A 13,236-nucleotide genomic window follows, 5' to 3' on the forward strand; every position below is an offset into this window, starting at 1 on the left:
ACAAAGCCACACCTTTTTTTTGTGGCGCGCACAGGTTTATCCCTTTACTAGTGCCTAGCAGGGCCTTCCTACCTCTGTCTGTCTGTTTTTACCCAGTTTTGTTCTATTACAGTTGTTCTAATTGTAAAGCGCAACGGAATATGCTGCGCTATATAAGAAACTGTTAATAAATAAATAATAATATTATGGGGGATGGGGGGGTCACCGGAGAATTTTTTGGCTTGTGGGAGAAAAATCTCTAGTTAAGCCACTGATACTGGTCGAAGCATTTCTTATCAGTTTGATATATCCTTTTCCTCCTCTGTTGTGTCCATTCCCCCTCCCACCCCTCTCCTCCCCCCCCCCCCCCGATATACCTACCACCGCCACTACTTTCATTATTGTTTGGGATATTCTCCTCTTTTCCAACACATTTCCTTTTTCCCATCACCGTGTTAATATTATATTTTATTGTATATGACACATGTATGGCATAAATCGCTACAGTCAAACCACACTGGAAATGCCCAACCTCATCCGATCTTGGAAGCTTAGCAGTGTTGGGCCTGATCAGTACCAGAAAGGGGGACGACCTGGGAAGATCAGGTACTATATTTTAACAGAAAGAATAAATGCCTAAAAAATGTGTTAGTATAATCAAAACCATGTAACCCATGTACACTGTTAGTTATATTGAAGCACTTATATTCAATAGACACTTAATGGTAGCCACTGTTGGACACACAATGTACCTATTTTAATATGGCAAATTTATCAATCTGACATTATTCTGTATATGGAGAACTAACACTGCACTAGCACTATATTATGTGGATCTTTCATATTGTAATAACACTTCTACTGTCTGTTCTAAGTAATCATGCACTAGCACCTTATATGCACAGCAATTATCTATAAATCACTATTAGTATATGCACCTTATATATGCACTAGCACTATATTATGTGGATTTTTAATACTGTAATAACACTTCTACCATCTGTTCTAAGTAATCATGCACTAGCACCTTATATGCACAGCATTTATCCATAAATCACTATTAGTAAGTGCCCCATATCTTGATTTAATGTATATTGTAAGAAACTACTACTAATAATCCTTTTAATGACATCTCATTTATCCTTTTCTTGTGTTTACATGAGATTGCTGCCCATGAAAAATGAAGAATGTCTCGCACTATGGTCCTCACAAAAATGGCCGCCGAACTGCATTCAATACTGATGATACCATAAAAATGGCCGCCGCAAAGCAGTTAGAAGCATTAACGCTATCTGGGCTCTAGGAACTTTCCTCCTGGGAATCCACAGTGGGCGCTTGCGCAGTGAGGCCCCGGAAGTGGGGCGGAAGTAATGGACAGGCGCACACCGTGACACCGGAAGAAGGGCGGAAGTACTGCTCCACTCACTCTTTTATGTGTTTTGGTATTTTAAAAGTGTGAAATATGCTTGTTTTTTTATAAATCTTTATTCTGAATCTCTTCCAGCATATTTATTGTCTATACCTATACTATTATGATTTTTTTTAATACTTAGTCCCTTTCTAGACAGGATGTGATGTCACAATTAAGTCCTGATCAGTACTGGTATAAATTGACACTCAGTCCCATTCCACCTTAACCCCTTGATAAAGTCTATATGACGAAACGCATTGGAAGACCTGTACTGACCTCATATCCAGATAAGATTTAATCTCTTTTAGTATAATTATTAGAATTTTATCCTTTTAAAAAAACATTTATTATTTGTGTATGTATTTTCTGTCCCACTTTTCCAAAATTGTGCAGTAATGTGATAACATTGTTAAGAAATTGTGTTTATTTTATATCATCAATTTGGTATCTTACCTTATTGTAGACACCATTGCTCGCTATATGTCCCTCATCCCTCTTTTGCCAGTTCCAATAAATTCAGGGTAGTTACCATCCCTGTTCTTTTTTTGTGGGGGAGAGCTGACGCCTCTTAACTTTTAGTGGGGAGTGTCTTTAAATATATTGTTATATCTCATACAACTTTTCTGATACGTTTGTTTATATCACACGTAGCGCAGTATTAATCCTTTTTTCTGCATATATATATATATATATATATATACATATATATATATATATATATATATATTATATATTCCCCACGGACCGGCACTCCCTCCTCCGTTTGCTGAAATGGCTCCGGTGCCCTTGACAAAGGGGTACATCTGACCCCGAAACGTTGGTTTATCTGCTGAATACACTTTTTGCACTTTAAAGTCTCCGAGTGCCGCCTCTTCTTTACTGTTTATATATATATATATATATATATATATATATATAGGTACAGGAGGATGCTGGCACTCTCAGAGACTTGTAAAAATGACACAAATGCTGTAGTTTAAGGTCCTTAAACTACAGCATTTGTGTCATTTTTACAAGTCTCTGAGAGTGCCAGCATCCTCCTGTACCTATACTTTTCAGCTCTGACTGACGCAGGGCACCGGAGCAATTTACACACACGCTTATTGGGAGTGCCACACTGTACTTTGCTATATATATATATATATATATATATATATATATACACACATATATATAATAACAGTGGAGACTCGGCACTCCAGATAACAATAGCAACATACAGCCAGCTTACCAGGTGCCATCAGAAGCAGACTCCCATCTACTAACACGATATGGAGCATCACTCTACGGACTTCAAATATGAAATGAACAGACTATCAAACGTCTGTGCAGCAACGTTTTGGTTTATTCAACCGTCATCAGGCAAATGTCAGGCTAAAGCTCCGGGCCTCTACATAAAAACATGCCCATCATCATGTCAGCATGATGATGACCAGACACCAGCTGGCCACACGGTCGACCATAAATCATAAGCATTAAATTGTATTTCTATTTTCCACTAAAAATTATACAGTTTTTATACTTTTACATATTTAGGCATTGGGACTGATAGTGTACGGGATCTAAGTGGCACACAGCACTGGTTACACCCCCACTGCTTTCCATAATAGGCCCTTGAACATTTTTAACTCCAGGCCCATGAGGCCCTTAATCCAGTGCAGTATATATATATATATATATATATACACTGCTCAAAAAAATAAAGGGAACACTAAAATAACACATCCTAGATCTGAATGAATGAAATATTCTTATTAAATACTTTGTTCTTTACATAGTTGAATGTGCTGACAACAAAATCACACAAAAATTATCAATGGAAATCAAATTTATTAACCCATGGAGGTCTGGATTTGGAGTCACACTTAAAATTAAGTGATGTAATGTCCTTAAAACAAGTCAAAATGAGGCTCAGCAGTGTGTGTGTGGCCTCCGCATGCCTGTATGACCTCCCTACAATGCCTGGGCATGCTCCTGATGAGGTGGCGGATGGTCTCCTGAGTGATCTCCTCCCAGACCTGGACTAAAGCATCTGCCAACTCCTGGACAGTTGGTGGATGGAGTGAGACATGATGTCCCAGATGTGCTCAATTGGATTCAGGTCTGGGGAACGGGCAGGCCAGTCCATAGCATCAATGCCTTCGTCTTGTAGGAACTGCTGACACACTCCAGCCACATGAGGTCTAGCATTGTCTTGCATTAGGAGGAACCCAGGGCCAACCGCACCAGCATATGGTCTCACAAGGGGTCTGAGGATCTCATCTCGGTACCTAATGGCAGTCAGGCTACCTCTGGCGAGCACATGGAGGGCAGTGCGGCCCCCCAAAGAAATGCCACCCCACACCATTACTGACCCACTGCCGAACCGGTCATGCTGGAGGATGTTGCAGGCAGCAGAACGTTCTCCTTGGCGTCTCCAGACTTTGTCACGTCTTTCACATGTGTTCAGTGAGAACCTGCTTTCATCTGTGAAGAGCACAGGGCGCCAGTGCCAATCTTGGTGTTCTCTGGAAAATGCCAAACGTCCTGCACGGTGTTGGGCTGTAAGCACAACCCCCACCTGTGGACATCGGGCCCTCATACCACCCTCATGGAGTCTGTTTCTGATCGTTTGAGTAGACACATGTGCATTTGTGGCTTGCTGGAGGTCATTTTGCAGGGCTCTGGCAGTGCTCCTCCTGTTCCTCCTTGCACAAAGGCGCAGGTAGCGGTCCTGCTGCTGGGTTGTTACCCTCCTACGGCCTCCTCCACGTCTCCTGATGTACTGGCCTGTCTCCTGGTAGCGCCTCCATGCTCTGGACACTACGCTGACAGACACAGCAAACCTTCTTACCACAGCTCGCATTGATGTGCCATCCTGGATGAGCTGCACTACCTGAGCCACTTGTGTGGGTTGTAGACTCCGTCTCATGCACCGCCAGCTTTCAAAAGTGACCAAAACATCAGCCAGAAAGCATAGGAGCTGAGAAGTGGTCTGTGGTCACCACCTGCAGAACAACTCCTTTATTGGGGGTGTCTTGCTAATTGCCTATAATTTCCACCTGTTGTCTGTTCCATTTGCACAACATCATGTGAAATTGATTGTCAATCAGTGTTGCTTCCTAAGTGAACAATTTGATTTCACAGAAGTGTGATTGACTTGGAGTTACATTGTGTTGTTTAAGTGTTCCCTTTATTTTTTTGAGCAGTGTATATATATATATATATATATATATATATATATATATATATTAATTAGAGATGTGCACCGGAAATTTTTCGGGTTTTGTGTTTTGGTTTTGGATTCGGTTCAGCGGCCTTGTTTTGGATTCGGACGCGTTTTGGCAAAACCTCCCTGAAAATTTTTTGTCGGCTTCGGGTGTGTTATGGATTCAGGTGTTTTTTTTTCAAAGAACCCTAAAAAACAGCTTAAATCATAGAATTTGGGGGTCATTTTGATCCTGTAGTATTACTAACCTCAATAACCATAATTTCCACTAATTTCCAGTCTATTCTGAACACCTCACACCTCACAATATTATTTTTAGTCCTAAAATTTGCACCGAGGTCGCTGGATGACTAAGCTAAGCGACCCAAGTGGGCGACACAAACACCTGGCCCATCTAGGAGTGGCACTGCAGTGTCAGACAGGATGGCACTTAATAAAATTGGCCCCAAACAGCACATGATGCAAAGAAAAGAGAAAAAGAGGTGCACTGTGGTCACTGGACGGCTAAGCTAAGCGACACAAACACCTCAATATCACAGGAATTATTCGTTCTAATCAATGGTATTATTGGTCCAAATCACTGGAAGAAAATGACAAAATCACAGGAATTATTAGTTCTAATCAATAGTATTATTGGTCCAAATCACTGGAAGAAAATGACAAAATCACAGGAATTATTAGTTCTAATCAATGGTATTATTAGTCCAAATCACTGGAAGAAAATGACAAAATCGCCGGAATTATTCGTTCTAATCAGTGGTATTATTGGTCCAAATCACTGGAAGAAAATGACAAAATCGCAGGAATTATTCGTTCTTTCAATGGTATTATTGGTCCAAATCACTGGAAGAAAATGATAAAATCACTGGAATCATTTGGCAAAATCACTGTAATTAATAATTAATTATAAATCACTGATTTTAATTGGTAAAATCTCGCTATCGCCTGCCTAGTGAGGTGGAATCTAGATGGTATTTTGTACCGGGGACACAATAACTTCATCAATTGTCAAAATCCCAATGCACAAATTATTTATTATTATTATTATTATTATCCTTTATTTATATGGCGCCAAAAGGGTTCCGCAGTGCCCAATTACAGAGTACATAAATAATCAAACAGGAAAACAGCAACTTACAGTTGATGACAGTATAGGACAAGTACAGTATAGGACAAGTACAGGGTAAATAAACATAATTACATCAGCAGATAAGTATCAGGTGGCAGAAGACTGCTGGATGTGGTACAGTTGAAGATTATTAAAGTAAGACAAAGGATAAGCACATGAGGGAAGAGTGCCCTGCTCGTGAGAGCTTACAATCTAAAGGGGAGGGGTAGACAGACAGGGGTGACACAGATGGGGTACATAGAGAATGTGGAACAGAGGCTTAGGATGAGATTTGGCTGGGTTTGGTGAAGAAGTCGGTCTTGAGAGCCCGTTTGAAGTTTCTTAGAGAGGTGGAGAGTCTGAGGGGGAGAAGTAGGGAATTCCAGAGAAGTGGTGCAGCACGTGAAAAATCTTGGAGGTAGGAGTGGGAGGAAGAAATCCGTAGGCAGGAGAGTCGTCGTGAATTAGCAGAGCAAAGAGGATGGGTGGGAGTGTAAAGGGAGATAAGGTCAGAGATGTAGGTGGGAGAGGAGAGGGTGTGGGCTTTGTAGGCGAGTGTGAGAAGCTTGAAATGGATTCTGAAAGGGAAGGGGAGCCAGTGAAGGTCTAGTAGGAGAGGAGAGGTAGAGTGGAGAGAGGTGTTTGTCAGGAATGCCAGTCAGGAGGAGATTACAGTAGTCCAGTCTGTAGATGACCAGTGAGTGGATAAGAGTCTTAGTAGCATCCTGGGTCAGAAAGGGTCTGATCCTGGAAATATTTTTTAGATGAAAACGGCAGGTTTGTGAGAGGTGCTGAATGTGTGGTTTGAAGGAGAGGGAGGAGTCAAGGATTACTCCAAGACAGCGCACTTGGGGGCTAGAGGAGATAGCAGTGCCATCAATAGATAATGAGATTGTAGGAGGTGAGGTTATGCGGGAGGGAGGGAAGATGATACAGCTTGGTCTTAGACATGTTAAGTTTAAGAAAGCACTGGGACATCCAGGAAGAGGTAGCAGAGAGACAGTTGGAGATACGAGTGAGGAGAGCAGGGGAGAGGTCTGGAGAGGAAAGATAGATTTGGGTGTCATCAGCATAGAGATGATATTGGAAGCCAAAAGAACTAATGAGCTTACCTAGTGAGGATGTATAGAGAGAGAAGAGAAGAGGACCAAGGACAGAACCTTGGGGTACACCTACAGTTAGTGGAAGTGAGGCGGAGGTGGAGTCCTGAGAGAAGACAGAGAATGAACGGTCAGAGAGGTAGGAAGACAGCCAAGAGAGGGCAATGTCACGCAGACCAATGGAGTGAAGGATTTGCAGTAGGAGAGGATGGTCCACAGTGTCAAAAGCAGCAGAGAGATCAAGTAGAATAAGTATAGAGTAGTGTCCCTTAGATTTAGCAGCATGGAGGTCATTGCATACTTTTGTAAGGGCAGTTTCAGTGGAGTGGAGAGGACGGAAGCAAGACTTGAATGGGTCAAGTAGTGAGTGTGAGGAAAGAAAGGAAATAAGGCGGTAGTAGACAATACGCACAAGGAGTTTGGAGGCAAAAGGAAGGAGAGAGATGGGTCGGTAGTTGGAGAGAGTGTTTGGATCAAGGGTAGGTTTTTTAAGAATAGGAGAGATGAGTGCATGCTTGAAGGCAGAGGGGACAGTGCCTGATGAGAGGGAGAGATTGAGAAGGTGGGAAAGATGGGAACAAGCAGAAGGAGAGAGGTAGCGGTGGAGGCGGGAGGGGATAGGGTCAAGTGGGGAGGTGGTGAGGGGACAGGAATGAATGAGGGCCATGACTTCCTCTCCAGATGCATGGGAGAAAGATGTCAGAGTTGGTGGCAGGGATGGGGAGGGGTGGTAAGGGATGGGAGAAAGCTGGTTACTGATGGTCTGGTGTGATGTGATGTCCTTACGTATGGAGTCAATTTTGGATGTGAAGTAAGTGGCAAAGTCAAGAGCAGAAAGTGAGGAAGGGAGACAAGGTGGAGGTGGGCAGAGGAGTGAGTTGAGAGTGGCAAAGAGGCGCCGGGGGTTGGAAGACTGGGAGGAGATGAGGTTCTTGAAGTATGACTGTTTAGCAAGAGAAAGGGCAGCACTGAAGGATGAGAGCATAAGTTTGAAATGGAGGAAGTCTGCCTTAGAGCGTGATTTCCTCCTGTGACGCTCAGCAGTACGTGAGCATTTTTGCAGATATCTGGTGCATTTGGTGTGCCAGGGTTGAGGTGTTAATTTGCGACGGTGAATAGTGGTTGGTGGAGCAACAAAGTCAAGAGCAGAAGTGAGGGATGCATTGTATATGGAAGTTTCTTGTTCAGGGCATGACAGAGATAGAATAGGAGAGAGAAGTTAGTCAAACAGGTAGGAAAGGAATGTGGTGTCAATAGCCTCGATGTTACGCTTAGTGATGGTAGCCTTGGGAGGTAGAGATGGGGAAGTCGAGAGAGATAGGTTAAAGGAAAGCAGGTGGTGGTCAGAGAGGAGAAATGGGGAATTGGAAAAATCAGAAATATCACAGCGGTGAGTGAAGACCAGATCCAGTGAGCTCCCATTCACATGGGAGGGTGAGGAGGTCCACTGGGAGAGACCAAGTGAAGAGGTGAGGTTAATGGCGGAAAATGGGCGCACGTCTAACAGCGCACTGATTATACTGAGAACTGATTATACTGATCAATCACTGATTATACTGAGCACTGATGATACTATGGAGAACTGACACTGAACAGCGAGAACAGCACTGGACTATTGTACTGTTGTATACTGGTCACCACAATGCTGCACTGTACTACTATATACTGCTCACAACAATGCAGCACAGATATGCATACTTGAAGTGACATGGAGCTGCAAGATACAGCAATGGCCTACTGCACTGTACAACTTTATACTGTTGGTCACCAAAATGCTGCACTGTACTACTATATATACTGCTCACAAAAATGCAGCACAGATATGAAATGGATACTTGCAGTGACACAGAGCTGCAAGATACAGCAATGGCCTACTGTACTGTACAACTATATAATGTTGGTCACCAACATTCTGCACTGTACTACTATATATACTGCTCACAAAAATGCAGCACATATATGGAATGGATACTTGCAGTGACACAGAGCTGCAAGATACAGCAATGGCCTACTGTACTGTACAACTATATACTGTTGGTCACCAAAATGCTGCACTGTACTACTATATATACTGCTCACAAAAATGCAGCACAGATATGGAATGGATACTTGCAGTGACACAGAGCTGCAAATACAGCAATGGCCTACTGTACTGTACAACTATAGTGTTGGTCACCGAAATGCAGCACACTGAGCACAGATATTTGCAGTAGAGATGAGCGGGTTCGGTTTCTCTGAATCCGAACCCGCACGAACTTCATGTTTTTTTTCACGGGTCCGAGCGACTCGGATCTTCCCGCCTTGCTCGGTTAACCCGAGCGCGCCCGAACGTCATCATGACGCTGTCGGATTCTCGCGAGACTCGGATTCTATATAAGGAGCCGCGCGTCGCCGCCATTTTCACACGTGCATTGAGATTGATAGGGAGAGGACGTGGCTGGCGTCCTCTCCATTTAGATTAGGAGAGAGAGAGAGAGATTGACCTGAGGCTGATACTGTAGAAGAGAGTGCAGAGTTTAGTGACTGACCACAGTGACCACCAGCAGTGCAGTTGTTTTATTTAATATATCCGTTCTCTGCCTGAAAAAAACGGTACACACAGTGACTCAGTCACATACCATATCTGTGTGCACTGCTCAGCCCAGTGTGCTGCATGCCTGCATCATCTATGTATATATTATATATCTGACTGTGCTCAGCTCACACAGCTTATAATTGTGGGGGAGACTGGGGAGCACTGCAGTGCCAGTTATAGGTTATAGCAGGAGCCAGGAGTACAAGACAGTCACATACCATATCTGTGTGCACTGCTCAGCCCAGTGTGCTGCATCATCTATGTATATATTATATATCTGACTGTGCTCAGCTCACACAGCTTATAATTGTGGGGGAGACTGGGGAGCACTGCAGTGCCAGTTATAGGTTATAGCAGGAGCCAGGAGTACATATTATATTAAAATTAAACAGTGCACACTTTTGCTGCAGGAGTGCCACTGCCAGTGTGACTGACCAGTGACCTGACCACACTGACCACCAGTATAGTTAGTAGTATACTATATTGTGATTGCCTGAAAAAGTTAAACACTCGTCGTGTGACTTCACTTGTGTGGTGTTTTTTTTTTTTATTCTATAAAAAACTCATTCTGCTGACAGACAGTGTCCAGCAGGTCCGTCATTATATAATATATATACCTGTCCGGCTGCAGTAGTGATATATATATATTTTTTATATCATTATTTATCATCCAGTCGCAGCAGACACAGTACGGTAGTTCACGGCTGTAGCTACCTCTGTGTCGGCACTCGGCAGTCCATCCATAATTGTATACCACCTACCCGTGGTTTTTTTTTCTTTCTTCTTTATACATACATACTACTACATCTCTTTATCAACCAGTCTATATTAGCAGCAGACACAGTACAGTACGGTAGTTCACGGCTGTGGCTACCTCTGTGTCGGCACTCGGCAGTCCGTCCATAATTGTATACCACCTAACCGTGGTTTTTTTTTCTTTCTTCTTTATACATACATACTACGACATCTCTTTATCAACCAGTCTATATTAGCAGCAGACACAGTACAGTACGGTAGTTCACGGCTGTGGCTACCTCTGTGTCGGCACTCGGCAGTCCGTCCATAATTGTATACCACCTAACCGTGGTTTTTTTTTCTTTCTTCTTCATACATACATACTACGACATCTCTTTATCAACCAGTCTATATTAGCAGCAGACACAGTACAGTACGGTAGTTCACGGCTGTGGCTACCTCTGTGTCGGCACTCGGCAGTCCGTCCATAATTGTATACCACCTAACCGTGGTTTTTTTTTCTTTCTTCTTTATACATACATACTACGACATCTCTTTATCAACCAGTCTATATTAGCAGCAGACACAGTACAGTACGGTAGTTCACGGCTGTGGCTACCTCTGTGTCGGCACTCGGCAGTCCGTCCATAATTGTATACCACCTAACCGTGGTTTTTTTTTCTTTCTTCTTCATACATACATACTACGACATCTCTTTATCAACCAGTCTATATTAGCAGCAGACACAGTACAGTACGGTAGTTCACGGCTGTGGCTACCTCTGTGTCGGCACTCGGCAGTCCGTCCATAATTGTATACCACCTACCCGTGGTTTTTTTTTCTTTCTTCTTTATACATACATACTACTACATCTCTTTATCAACCAGTCTATATTAGCAGCAGACACAGTACAGTACGGTAGTTCACGGCTGTGGCTACCTCTGTGTCGGCACTCGGCAGTCCGTCCATAATTGTATACCACCTACCCGTGGTTTTTTTTTCTTTCTTCTTCATACATACATACTACGACATCTCTTTATCAACCAGTCTATATTAGCAGCAGACACAGTACAGTACGGTAGTTCACGGCTGTGGCTACCTCTGTGTCGGCACTCGGCAGTCCGTCCATAATTGTATACCACCTAACCGTGGTTTTTTTTTCTTTCTTCTTCATACATACATACTACGACATCTCTTTATCAACCAGTCTATATTAGCAGCAGACACAGTACGGTAGTTCACGGCTGTAGCTACCTCTGTGTCGGCACTCGGCAGTCCGTCCATAATTGTATACTAGTATCCATCCATCTCCATTGTTTACCTGAGGTGCCTTTTAGTTGTGCCTATTAAAATATGGAGAACAAAAATGTTGAGGTTCCAAAATTAGGGAAAGATCAAGATCCACTTCCACCTCGTGCTGAAGCTGCTGCCACTAGTCATGGCCGAGACGATGAAATGCCAGCAACGTCGTCTGCCAAGGCCGATGCCCAATGTCATAGTACAGAGCATGTCAAATCCAAAACACCAAATATCAGTAAAAAAAGGACTCCAAAACCTAAAATAAAATTGTCGGAGGAGAAGCGTAAACTTGCCAATATGCCATTTACCACACGGAGTGGCAAGGAACGGCTGAGGCCCTGGCCTATGTTCATGGCTAGTGGTTCAGCTTCACATGAGGATGGAGGCACTCAGCCTCTCGCTAGAAAAATGAAAAGACTCAAGCTGGCAAAAGCAGTAGCACCGCAAAGAACTGTGCGTTCTTCGAAATCCCAAATCCACAAGGAGAGTCCAATTGTGTCGGTTGCGATGCCTGACCTTCCCAACACTGGACGTGAAGAGCATGCGCCTTCCACCATTTGCACGCCCCCTGCAAGTGCTGGAAGGAGCACCCGCAGTCCAGTTCCTGATAGTCAGATTGAAGATGTCAGTGTTGAAGTACACCAGGATGAGGAGGATATGGGTGTTGCTGGCGCTGGGGAGGAAATTGACCAGGAGGATTCTGATGGTGAGGTGGTTTGTTTAAGTCAGGCACCCGGGGAGACACCTGTTGTCCGTGGGAGGAATATGGCCGTTGACATGCCTGGTGAAAATACCAAAAAAATCAGCTCTTCGGTGTGGAACTATTTCAACAGAAATGCGGACAACAGGTGTCAAGCCGTGTGTTCCCTTTGTCAAGCTGTAATAAGTAGGGGTAAGGACGTTAACCACCTCGGAACATCCTCCCTTATACGTCACCTGCAGCGCATTCATAATAAGTCAGTGACAAGTTCAAAAACTTTGGGTGACAGCGGAAGCAGTCCACTGACCAGTAAATCCCTTCCTCTTGTAACCAAGCTCACGCAAACCACCCCACCAACTCCCTCAGTGTCAATTTCCTCCTTCCCCAGGAATGCCAATAGTCCTGCATGCAATGTCACTGGCAATTCTGACGAGTCCTCTCCTGCCTGGGATTCCTCCGATGCATCCTTGCGTGTAACGCCTACTGCTGCTGGCGCTGCTGTTGTTGCTGCTGGGAGTCGATGGTCATCCCAGAGGGGAAGTCGTAAGCCCACTTGTACTACTTCCAGTAAGCAATTGACTGTTCAACAGTCCTTTGCGAGGAAGATGAAATATCACAGCAGTCATCCTGCTGCAAAGCGGATAACTGAGGCCTTGACAACTATGTTGGTGTTAGACGTGCGTCCGGTATCCGCCGTTAGTTCACAGGGAACTAGACAATTTATTGAGGCAGTGTGCCCCCGTTACCAAATACCATCTAGGTTCCACTTCTCTAGGCAGGCGATACCGAGAATGTACACGGACGTCAGAAAAAGACTCACCAGTGTCCTAAAAAATGCAGTTGTACCCAATGTCCACTTAACCACGGACATGTGGACAAGTGGAGCAGGGCAGGGTCAGGACTATATGACTGTGACAGCCCACTGGGTAGATGTATGGACTCCCGCCGCAAGAACAGCAGCGGCGGCACCAGTAGCAGCATCTCGCAAACGCCAACTCTTTCCTAGGCAGGCTACGCTTTGTATCACCGGTTTCCAGAATACGCACACAGCTGAAAACCTCTTACGGCAACTGAGGAAGATCATCGCGGAATGGCTTACCCCAATTGGACTCTCCTGTGGA

The 13,236-nt window shown here is 44.0% G+C and overlaps 1 pseudogene; it reads left to right on the top strand.

Moving 5' to 3' along the window:
* The first annotated feature begins 478 nt into the window (after window positions 1–478).
* LOC134946179 (5S ribosomal RNA) lies at window positions 479–597 on the top strand (annotated as a pseudogene).
* Window positions 598–13,236: the final 12,639 nt, after the last annotated feature.

The sequence above is a fragment of the Pseudophryne corroboree genome, chromosome 7 (assembly GCF_028390025.1).
Source record: "Pseudophryne corroboree isolate aPseCor3 chromosome 7, aPseCor3.hap2, whole genome shotgun sequence".
In the NCBI taxonomy this organism is placed as follows: domain Eukaryota; kingdom Metazoa; phylum Chordata; class Amphibia; order Anura; family Myobatrachidae; genus Pseudophryne; species Pseudophryne corroboree.